The sequence below is a fragment of the Malania oleifera genome, chromosome 7 (assembly GCF_029873635.1).
Source record: "Malania oleifera isolate guangnan ecotype guangnan chromosome 7, ASM2987363v1, whole genome shotgun sequence".
NCBI lineage: Eukaryota > Viridiplantae > Streptophyta > Magnoliopsida > Santalales > Ximeniaceae > Malania > Malania oleifera.
In genome coordinates, this window is record NC_080423.1 from 92,115,838 (window position 1) to 92,127,806 (window position 11,969).

The 11,969-nt window shown below is 36.7% G+C and overlaps 1 non-coding gene across 1 annotated transcript; it reads left to right on the forward strand.

Annotated features, from left to right (window-relative positions):
• The first annotated feature begins 7,263 nt into the window (after nucleotides 1-7,263).
• On the forward strand, nucleotides 7,264-7,370 carry LOC131161094 (small nucleolar RNA R71). Its single transcript, XR_009138254.1, has one exon. It is a non-coding gene; the product is annotated as a small nucleolar RNA R71 (small nucleolar RNA).
• The last annotated feature ends 4,599 nt before the right edge of the window (nucleotides 7,371-11,969 follow it).

An 11,969-nucleotide genomic window follows, 5' to 3' on the forward strand; every position in this document is an offset into this window, starting at 1 on the left:
CTGCGTCTCTCCTCCTCCACCGGAATTAGACAACAGGGGGCAGGCCTTATCGGACTAATGACTGGTCCCATAAACCAAAACGTGTCCATTTCAGTGTGTTTTGTCCTCACTCACACACTTCTTGAAAAAACTTCCTAGAAGGTCACCCATCCCAAGATTACTTCAAGTCAAGCACACTTAATCGTGGAGTTCTTATGGGAAGGCTCCCAAAAAGAAAGGTGCACAAGCCTTTCTTCCACGAGGTATCACGAGCCCTATTAATGGTGTAACTGCCAATTGCACAAGAAATAGTGGGGGAACTGGGGTGTTTTAGTTTTGGAACGAAGTGCCTTAGCATCATGGAGCTCATAAGCTTAGTTTTCTTAACTAAACCATCCATATGCACCCTTGACTCTTGCTCCTACGTTGATAAGTCCTTAAGGAACCCTGTGAACACAAGCGATTGCTTAATGCCTTCTAGGAGAGTCTTGTCAATTCGTACTTGTTTAAACATGTGCTAAATTGAATCAGTTGAGGCCTCTTTCCTGAATATAGAAGGTGCAAGAGGGGCTGAAGGATATGCCACTAAGGGGCCATGAAAAGCTCTATGGGGGCGAAGTGAGGGTTGGTCCTTCCAGTTGTAGGTGTGGGAATCAAGGGTTTGTGTACCCAACTAGAGGAGGATAGGGTGCATGAATCAGCATTGGGCACGACCCTCTTTTCATCCTTATTCTCTCCCTCGCCCGGTTGTTCCTTGCCTTGTTTATCTATCATCCTACTACTTTGGAAGGTGGTCACCTCTTGGGCTTACTTAGAGTATGACGAGGGACCAGTTTTTGGTTTACATTCCACCCCATATTGTCCCTTACAATTTACTATGGGCTTGGCAACTTGCCCTCGTCTCTTCGACTTAAGGTAGCAGCTAGTTGCCCCAAGGTAGCTTCTAGCTTCATGATGGATTAGGTGTAACGCCTTAAACACTTAAACCAAGGTCCGGCGCGTTATACTTGATAAAATCCCTGATAATCCATAATCAACATATACGTAGCGGAAAACATAAATATAATACCATAATACCAGAGTTTACTAATTCCTATCTATAATCCATAGTAATCATCCATCACCTGCATTTCCATAAATCTACATAACTCCCAAAATATTTTAGTACTTTCACAACCATTCCTTACCCAGTAGCCTTAAAACATAAAGACATAAAATCTAAATATTTACATTTCTCCAAAGTATTATCTGTATATACCCATTCTTTTAATACTTCTCAAAAAGTCTAAAAACCCTCGAGCTCTTTAAGCCCGACCTCGAGAATGTCCTGAAAATGAAATAATCATATTCGGGTGAGACACATCTCAGTAAGGGAAGAAACAATATATTAAAATAGTGTGTGGCCATCATGAGTTTATATATAACATATTATTTAACATTTGAAAATCGATAACATAATGTCTGAAATCATTCTTTGATTCTAATCAAACATATGCAAAAGTTTAACCCATGAGATTACCCAAGGATAGGGGTGACTACCCGCCAATACAAGTAGCACCCCTCTGCTCTGATACTTAGACAACCCTAAGGTCACAACCAAAGCATACCAGGGCACTCACCTTACTCAGTAAGCCCTCAAGTGTTAGTTTGATCTCATACTCACACAATTCAACAATAGTTTACCGGTGAAGGCCCCCAAGAATAGGGAAATCTACCCGCCCATACAAGTAGTTTCCCTCTTCCTTAGCATGTTATGCAGCCTACACTTGATACAACCAGGGCAATCGCCTTTCTCAGTAAGCACTCGGGTAAAGAGTTTGCCTCACCCAAACGTAACATGTTCTACAAGCATAGATACTTCTAGTATCATAATACATTGTTCTTTCTGTCATTACTCAACCATTCACATATGTTCATGTTCATAATTTTAACATTCCATTCCATTTCACTTTAAGTGACTATTTCCCATTTTACGTTGTTCACATTTCACATTTCACATTTCATTTTTGTTTCATTCATTTCCATTCTCATTTCATTTCATTACATACCCAGCATCTTTCAGTTGTTTTACCCAACATCTTTCAACTGTTTACCCAACATTTTTCAACTGTCATACATTTACCCAGCATCTTTCAGCTGTTTTACCCAACATTTTTCAGTTGTTATACATTTACCCAACATCTTTCAGCTGTTTTACCAAGCATCTTTCAGTTGTTTACATGGTTGCATTAACACACACAAGCAGCATAGTTCATATCATATTTCATTCTCAATGTATTACTTACTTAACCTACATCTCATACGCTTAACATATATTTCCACACAACATTCCTATTTACTCATATTACACAATTTAGCAATAAAATTCACACACTGCCTGTAAAATAAGCCAACCAACATTAAATGTTTATATACTGAAAATACCTTTTATTTCTTACATAATTATCTTGAAAATATTTTTCCACTTTCATAAACTCATTTTCGCATATACATATCTAATAAACAGCCTTAAATTCAAAAAAAAAAAACATAATTTAAACAGTTGCCATTTTAAACACATACTGAAACATATACACGTACACATAAAAAAATTTATTTTTCATTAAATTCATAAAAAAATCTGATTTAATATATATTTTTCCCCTTACCTGGTTTCTTGAACTATGCCAACAGGGACCCCAAAAAGATGCCTGCGGCACTCACCCGGACCCTGAATAAAAAATCCTAATTTCATTAAATTAATCCTAAATAAAATATTATTTTAATATTTTTTAGGCCCTTAAATACCAAATAAACAGTTGTACCCTTAAATATAGTCAAATTACCAAAATTCTCAAATCTCACTCTCGCTTTGGAGTGGGGTTTAGAAAACTCTAATTGAAACTTTACTTATGTCGAAATGACGATGATCACAACTAGGACCCTGTGGTGGTGCCCGATCGTCGATTTAATGATAGATTTAACGAAAAATTGGGAAATTAGGGGAAAGTTGTTTTACCCCAGGAATGGTACCTACGTCATTCCGACGACAAATCCGCTTCAGTAGAAATGTCAGTGGCAGAGTTAGGAATCCAATGACACCTTCTGTTTTCCGATCGGTTGAATATCCGTCGAGAAATGAGGGGAGAGAGAAAGGTGGAGACGGAGAGGCGACGGAGAGCGTAGAGCTCTCTTTCTTTCTCTACGCAAGAAGCTCAGCTTCCTTATCTTCTATTTTTTTTTTTTCCTTTACTTACTTTATTATATAATAAAATAATATTATATTATATATATATCATATTATTTATTCAACAAATTAAATTTAATAATACTTAATTAATTAATTGATTAATAATAATAATTTTAATTTAATTTAATTTTTATTTATTTTATTTGTTTATTTAATTAATTAATTTAATAATATTTAATTAATTAACTAATCAATAATTTAATTACTCTTAATTTTAATTTTTTAATTAATTAAATTTTTTATTAATTTTTTTTCCGAATTATTACATTCTTCCATCCTTTAAAGAATTTTGTCCTTGAAATTTTTACCAACTAATCAATCATTTTCTCATTTCAAGAATTCATCCCAATATTTATCTAATTTAAATATCAAACACCCAACTTGACCACAAACCATTTAATCACACACTTAAATTATTATCCTTCAAAGATTTTTCTCATTAAATCAACCAAACTAATCTTCAAGTTCAAATTCCAAGTTCTTATTTCTCCGCTCATAAACATTACCATCGATGGATTTGCCATGATTTTCTGAAGCTAGCTACTTCTTCAGAAAAATACAGAAGACCATTAAGGGATTTCTTCTCCCAATCATAGGAAACACGACTCAGAATTCCTATCGGTATCTTACTCTACCCATTCCTATCCTTATTGCAACTCAATCCTATACTCTGGTATAGATCATTCCTAACCTAATACTCTAATATTTTCATATCCAGGCAATGTGAAATTAATCATACTTCCGGCTGGACATTTCTCGGATACCATAATGTAATGCCTCGAACCCTTAAACCCGAGTCCGACGCTTTATACTTGATAAAATACCTGATAATCCATAATCAACATATACGCGGTGGAAAACATAAATATAATTTCCATAAATATAATACCATAATACCAAAGTTTACTAATTATTATCTATAATCTATAGTAATCATCCATCACCTGCATTTCCATATATCTACATAACTCCCAAAATATTTCAATATTTTCACAATCTTTCCTTACTCAATAGCCTTGAAACATAAAGATATAAAATATAAATATTTACATTTCCCCCAGAGTATTATCAGTATATACCCTTTCTTTTAATACTTCTCAAAAAGTCTAAAAAACCTCGAGCTTTTGAAGCCCGACCTCGAGGATGTCCCGAATAAGAAATAATCATATTTGGGTGAGACACATCTCAGTAAAGGAAGAAACAATATATTAAAATAGTGTGTAGCCAATATGAGTTTATATAAAACATATAATTTAACATTTGAAAATCGTTAACATAATGTCTGAAATCATTTTCTGATCCTAACCAAACACATGCAAAAGTTTAACCTACAAGATTACCCAAGGATAGGGGTGATTACCTGCCCATACAAGTAGCACTCCTCTGCTCTAATACTTAGGCAACCCTAAGGTCACAACCAAAGCATACCAGGGCACTCACCTTACTCAGTAAGCACTCAAGTGTTAGTTTGATCTCGTACTCACACAGTTCAACAATAGTTTACCAACAAAGGCCCCCAAGAATAGGGAAATCTATCCTCCCATACAAGTAGTTTCCCTCTGCCTTAGCACATTATGCAGCCTACTGCTACACTTGATACAACCAGGGCACTCACCTTTCTCAGCAAGCACTCGGGTGAAGAGTTTGCCTCACCCAAACGTAACATGTTCTACAAGCATAGATACTTCTAGTATCATAATACATTGTTTTTTCTGTCATTACTCAACTATTCACATATGTTCATGTTCATAATTTTAACATTCCATTTCATTTCACTTTAAGTGACTATTTCCCATTTTACGTTGTTCACATTTCACATTTCATTTTTGTTTCATTCATTTCCATTTTCATTTCATTTCATTACATACCCAACATCTTTCAGTTGTTTTACCTAACATCTTTCAGCTGTGTTACCCAACATTTTTCAACTGTCATACATTTACCGAGCATCTTTCAGCTGTTTTAACCAACATCTTTCAACTATTTTACCTTGTATTTTTTAGTTGTCATACATTTACCTAACATCTTTCAGTTATTTTACCCAATATCTTTCAGTTGTTTACATGGTTGCATTAACACACACAAGTAGCATAGTTCATATTATATTTCATTCTCAATGTATTACTTACTTAACCTACATCTCATACACTTAACATATATTTCCACACAGCATTCCTATTTACTCATGCCACACAATTAAGTAATAAAATTCATACACTGCCTGTAAAAAAAATAAGCCAACCAACATTTAATGTTTATATACTAAAAATACCTTTCATTTCTTACGTAATTACCCTGAAAATATTTTTCCACTTTCATCAGTTCATTTTCACATATACGTATCTAATAAACAACCCTAAATTAAAAAAAAAAAGAACATAATTTAAATAGTTGGCATTTTAAAGCCATACCGAAACATATACACGTACATATAACACAATTTTTTTTTCATTAAATTCATAAAAAATCTGATTTAATATATATTTTTCCCCTTACCTGGTTTCTTAAACTACGCCAATAGGGACCCCAAAAATATGCCTGCAGCGCTCACCTGGACCTTGAATCAAAAATCCTAATTCCATTAAATTAATCCTAAATAAAATATTATTTTAATATTTCCTAAGCCTTTAAATACCAAATAAACAGTTATACCCTTAAATATAGTCAAATTACCAAATTTCCCAAATCTCACTCTCGCTTTGGAGTGAAGTCTAGAAAACCCCAATTGAAACTTTACTTATGTCAAAATGATGGCGATCACGACTAGGACCCCGTGGTGATTCCTGATCGTCGATTTAATGACAGATTTAACGAATAATTGAGAAATTAGGAGAAAGTTGCCTTACCCCAGGAATGGTACCTACGTCACTCCCACGACAAATCTGCTCTAATAAAAATGTCGATGGCGGAGTTAGGAATCCAACGACACCTTCTGTTTCCCGATCGGTTGAATATCCGTCAAGAAATGAGGGGTGAGAGAGAGGTGGAGACAGAGAGGCGACGGAGAGCGTAGAGCTCTCTTTCTTTCTCTGCGCAAGAAGCTAAGCTTCCTTATCTTTTTTTTTTTTTTCCTTTACTGACTTTATTATATAAAATAATAATATTATATTATATATACATTATATATATTATATATATATATATATCATATTATTTATTCAACAAATTAAATTTAATAATACTTAATTAATTAAATGATTAATAATAAAATTTTAATTTAATTTAATTTAATTTTTATTTATTTTATTTATTTATTTATTTATTTAATTTAACAATATTTAATTAATTAACTAATCAATAATTACTCTTAATTTTAATTTTTTTAATTAATTAATTTTTTTAATTATTATTTTTCTAGGTTATTACATTAGGAGTGAGAGTGAAGGAGTTGTCGGTCTACTTGGTGATCAACCTCAATGTTCTTAAGGGTTTTAAGCACAGTCTCTTGAAATGTGTCATATTTAGGCGGAGGTGGTGATGGCTGCTGAACAGTTGAATATCTGGGGGATGAATTAGGATGATTTTGGAGGTCTTTGCAGTTGAAGGCTCGGAGCTTGCGGCCTTTAGAAGAAGTTAGGATGTTGTTTCCACTCAAGGTTGTAGGTATTCGAATGAGGGTTGTTGGACGACTTATCATACCAATTGTGGATGGCTTTCGCTTCCTCTTGCACAAGCTCAAGTTGGAAATGTGCATGACGGCAACTATAACATGTATGGGAAGGGTCAGAGCAAATTGCACAAACCTTTACATAGGTCATTGCCTACGGTTTTAAGGACAAGCACTAGTCTAATTTTTTTGATATAGCATGCAGGGTAGGGTCTAGGTCCTGGCTTGTGGCCAACTCGTAAACTTCCTTAGGTTTAGAGGTTAATGGATTGGGTAGTCAACAAGTGGCAGCCATGTGCTGCTAAGAATTTTTAGCCAAATTTTCAAAGAGAATCCATGCCTCATTCTCATGCTTTGTGAGGAAAGTACCTCTGCATGATGCATCAACCATGGACCTATCTCTCTTAGCTAATCCTTCATAAAATATTTGAACTATTGCCACTTGGGGACCTGATGATGTGCGCATTTTTAGAAGTAGGTCCCTGAAACGCTCCCAGGTCTTAAAGAAAAGTTCCCCATTCGTTTGTGTGAAACTTGCGATTGCCCTTCGCAACTAATTAATCTTCCAAATTGGGAAGTACTTTTTCAAAAATTCATGTTGCATGGTGGCCCAGTTAATCACCGAGTTTGGCTCTAAGGACGTCAACCAATATTTGGCCTTATCCTTAAGAGAGAATTGAAAAATCCTATGACGAAGGGTGTTGTCACTAAAATGAGGTATATGGATGGTGGAGCAAATCTCCAAGAACTCATCCAGATCCTAATAAGCATTTTTAGTGGGGTTCCCATGAAAGTTGGGCAGCATTGAGATAATTGAAGTCTTAATCTCGAATTATGCCGCCTGTACATCCGGAAACCAGATGCAAGACGGCGAGGTGTATGCATTGGGTACAAAGTAATCCCTAAGAGGCCGAAGGGGTTGCTCTCCTACCACAGGTAGGGAGGGAGCTTGGAGTTCTGGGATTTGTCTAGTGGGAACCGGTGGGTTATTTTCGACACGACTTTCAGTTCAGACGACTCGGCCTTCTCTGGATTAGGGATAGGTTTTCTAAGGGACCTACGAGATTTTTCAATCTCAGGATCTATTGGAATTATCTTAGGTTCTAGAGAACGCAGACCAAACATATACACTTTTAAGCACATAGATTCAAACTTCAAAAACAGTAAATAAAAAAATTAATAAAAAATAAAAAAAATAAAGAAAGTGAAAATAGAAAGAGAGCAAATCAAGAGAACAAGATAATAATACACTAAATTAGAAGTTGGTTTATAACCGTAGCCAAGTCCCTAGCAACGACACCAAAATTTGGTAGGCTCGCAAAGGCTTGGGTCCTTAACTACTGAAGATAAAATTTATATAACCTAACTAATCTCAAGTTTAGTAGAAAGTGGGTAAGTCAGGTGTTGATCAACGAAGACTTAAAGCACATTTATGAGACCTCTTCCAAATTAGTTTACTATAGCGTTGTATAAAAGAGAAGTAAAAAGGTGGCATTTTTCAATGGGTGAAGTCTAACAATCTATTAGAAAGCATGTAAAAGAAAGCAAGTAAATTCAAGTTAACCCTACTCCTACAAAACAGTGTTTAGACATGAATATAGTTTAGGATGTTGTTTTTCATAATCTAAGTTCAGTGTGTTTACCATACTAAACTAACCAAAACCCAGCTTAACAATCCAAGGAGCCATTCAATGGCATAGAGTAGCAAGGGTGCACCAGCTGTCCAGAGCACGATTGGGAACCGGAGTATACTCTATCACAAATGATCATAAGAGCCTCTATGGGAGATTGTAGCCTAATACATGTACTTGACTAAAGCAATAGAGGTGCTAATCCTGTCACTAAACATCATCATCATCCAAACAATAAATGGAAGCAGTAAATGAAAATAGTAAAGAGAAAGCATGTAAAAAGATCATCCCTTTGCATTCATCACGTTTGTCACTAATGCCAGGAAGTACAAAAGAAGATCATGTAATATACACGGAAGCACAAGAATGCCACAAGTTATCACAGGTCGTCAGACACTTCATGCACAGACCGAAACAAGAATTGAAATCTACTCTACTCCTAATCTAAAATGGCTATCAATGACATCTTAATTCTATCACTAACCTAAGAGACGCCAAAAAGGAACCCAGAGCTCGTGTTCATAACAAATACTTATAGGCTCTAGGGTTTACAAGGTTTGTTTTACAAGTTAAGAAAGTTTGCAGCAAATCTTGCGCAGAAGATCGTCGTTGTCGACCAAGTCACTCCTATGTCATTATTGTGCGCGCCTTAGTCGAGATTCGCGGGAAATCAGGAATTCAAATCTTCAATGTCTTCGACTGCGTCGCACCTCAAGTCTTTCTAGTCGAGCTGATGGTCGAGAATTGCAGGATCTCAATCTTCAGGAAATCTCAAGAACTCAACATAGTCACCCCTTAAGGTCTCTTGGTCGAACACTTCATCGAGGCTCTCGGTAACTATGCTCTGAATTCTGTCTCAGTATCTCGACGTGGTCACCCTGGAGAGTCATATTAACTTTGAATTACTGAAGCCCATATTGGATTATTCACTAATTTGTTTACTCAATTATTTTGCAAACACCATATGAGGTAAGGAAGCTAAGTACACATACACTTTAACTCATTCTAACAAGAGATGGAGGATTAAAAAACTGGGAAAAAAAAAAGGAAAAAGAAAGAAGGGATTGTGCATATCTATACTAATTATCCCATTCTTCACAAAAGGATAGGAGAGAGAAGATCAAATCAACCCACAACAAGTCATGATTTCAAATTAATATGAGCAAAATGAGGGGGATCAGTCCCAACATGTCCGTCATATTGAGCTGGACGTGCTGAAACTGATGGTACCTAAAAAAATCTCCCTAGGAGCTTTTTGCACATTTAGAAGCAAAGTAAGAATACAAACGAACTTAGCAAACTCAGTATGATTTTTAGCATTCGGGTGTCCAACTCAAGCACACGAGATCCAAACTAAGTGGAGTCAGTCCCGACACGCCTGTCACATTGCGCTGGACGTGCCGGAGGTGACGGTGCCCAAAAACTATTCCCCCATTGAAAATTATGCGTTTAGAGGCAAATTTAGTAAACTTAGTTAATTTTAAGCCCTCGAATGTCCAATTTGGGCATACGAGGTCCAAAATGAATGGGGTCAGTCTCGCACATCTGTCACATTGAGCTGGATGTGCCGGAGCTGACGGTACCCAAAAACTCTTCCTCGGGAGCTTTTTGCGAACTTAGAAGCAAAGTAAGAATACAAATATATTAGCAAACTTAAAGGATTTTAGCACTTAGGTGTCCAACTCGAGCATACAAGGTCCAAACTAAGTGGGGTTAGTCCTGACATATCCATCACATTGAGCTAGACGTGTCAAAGCTTATGGTTCCTAAAAACTCCTCCCTAGGAGCTTTTTGCGCACTTAGAAGTAAAGTAAGAATACAAATAAACTAGGCAAACTTAGTATGCATTTTAACACTCAAGTGTCTAACTCAAGCATATGAGGTCCAAACCAAGTGGGGTTAGTCCCAACACGTCTATCACATTGAGTTGGACGTACCAGAGCTAACAGTGCCCAAAAACTTGTCCCCAAGTGAAAATTATGCGATTAGAGGCAAACTTAGTAAACTTAATTGATTTTAAGCCCTCAACTGTCCAATTTGAGCATACGAGGTCCAAACTAAGTTGAGTCAATCTCGAAACATCTGTCATATTGATTTGGACATGCTAGAGCTGACGATATTAAAAAAGCACCTCCCCGGGAGCCTTTTGCACACTTAGAAGTAAAGTAAGAATACAAACAAATTTAGCAAACATAGTAGATTTTAGCACTCAAGTGTCCAACTCGAGCATATGAGGTCTAAACCAAGTAGGGTTAGTCCTGACACGTCCAACATATTGAGCTGGACATGCTAGAGCTGAGGGTGCCCAAAAACTTCTTCCTATGAGCTTTTTACGCACTTAGAAGTAAAGCAAAAATACAAAACAAACTTAGTAAACTTAGTGGATTTTAGCACTCAAGTATGCACCTCGAGTATACGAGGTCTAAACCAAGTAGGGTCAGTCCTGACACGTCTGTCACATTGAGATGGACATGCTAGAGCTAAGGGTGCCCAAAAACTCTTCCCCGCAAGCATTTTGCACACTTAGAAGCAAAGTAAGAATACAAACAAACTTAGCAAACTTCGTGAATTTTAGCACTTAAGTGTCCAACACAGGCATTCAAGGTCCAAACCAAGTGGGGTCCATCTCGACACATCCGTCACATTGAGCTGAACATTCTGAAGCTAATGGTGCCCAAAAACTCCTCCCGGTGAGCTTTTTGCGCACTTAGAAGCAAAGTAAGAATACGAACAAACTTAGCAAATTTAGTGGACTTTAGCACTTAGGTGTCCAACTCGAGCATTCGAGTCCAAAGCAAGTAGGGCTAGTCCCAACACATCCATCACAATGAGCTGGACGTGCCGAAGCTAACGATACCAAAAAAGTCCTCCCCAAGAGTTTTTTATGCACTTAAAAATAAAGTAAGAATACAAACAAACTTAGCAAACTTAGTAGATTTTAGCACTCAGGCGTCCAACTCGGGCATACAAGGTCCAAACCACGTAGGGTCAGTCCCAACACGTCCATCTCATTAATCTAGACGTGTCAGAGCTAACAGTGCCCAAAAATTCCTCTCCGAGAGCTTTTTGCGCACTTAAAAGTAAAATAAGAATACAAACAAACTTAGTAAACTTAGTGGATTTTAGCACTCAAGTGTCTAACTCAAGCATATGAGGTCCAAACCAAGTGAGATTAGTCCTCACACATCCGTCACATTGAGTTGGACGCGTCGAAGCTGACGGTACCCAAAAACTGATCACTGAGATCTTTTTGCGCACTTAGAAGTAAAGTAAGAATACAAACTAACTAAACAAACTTAGTGGCGGTTTTAGCACTTCAATAGCCGACACGAGCATCTAAGGTCCAAACCAACTGAGGTCAATCCCGAAACGTCCGTCACATTGGGCTGGACGTGCCGAAGCTGAAGGTGCCCAAAAACTCCTCCCCCTTTGAAAATTATGCAATTAGATACGTACTTAGTAAATTTAGTTGATTTTAAGCACTCAAGTGTTCAATATGGGCATACCCGGTCCAAACTGAGTA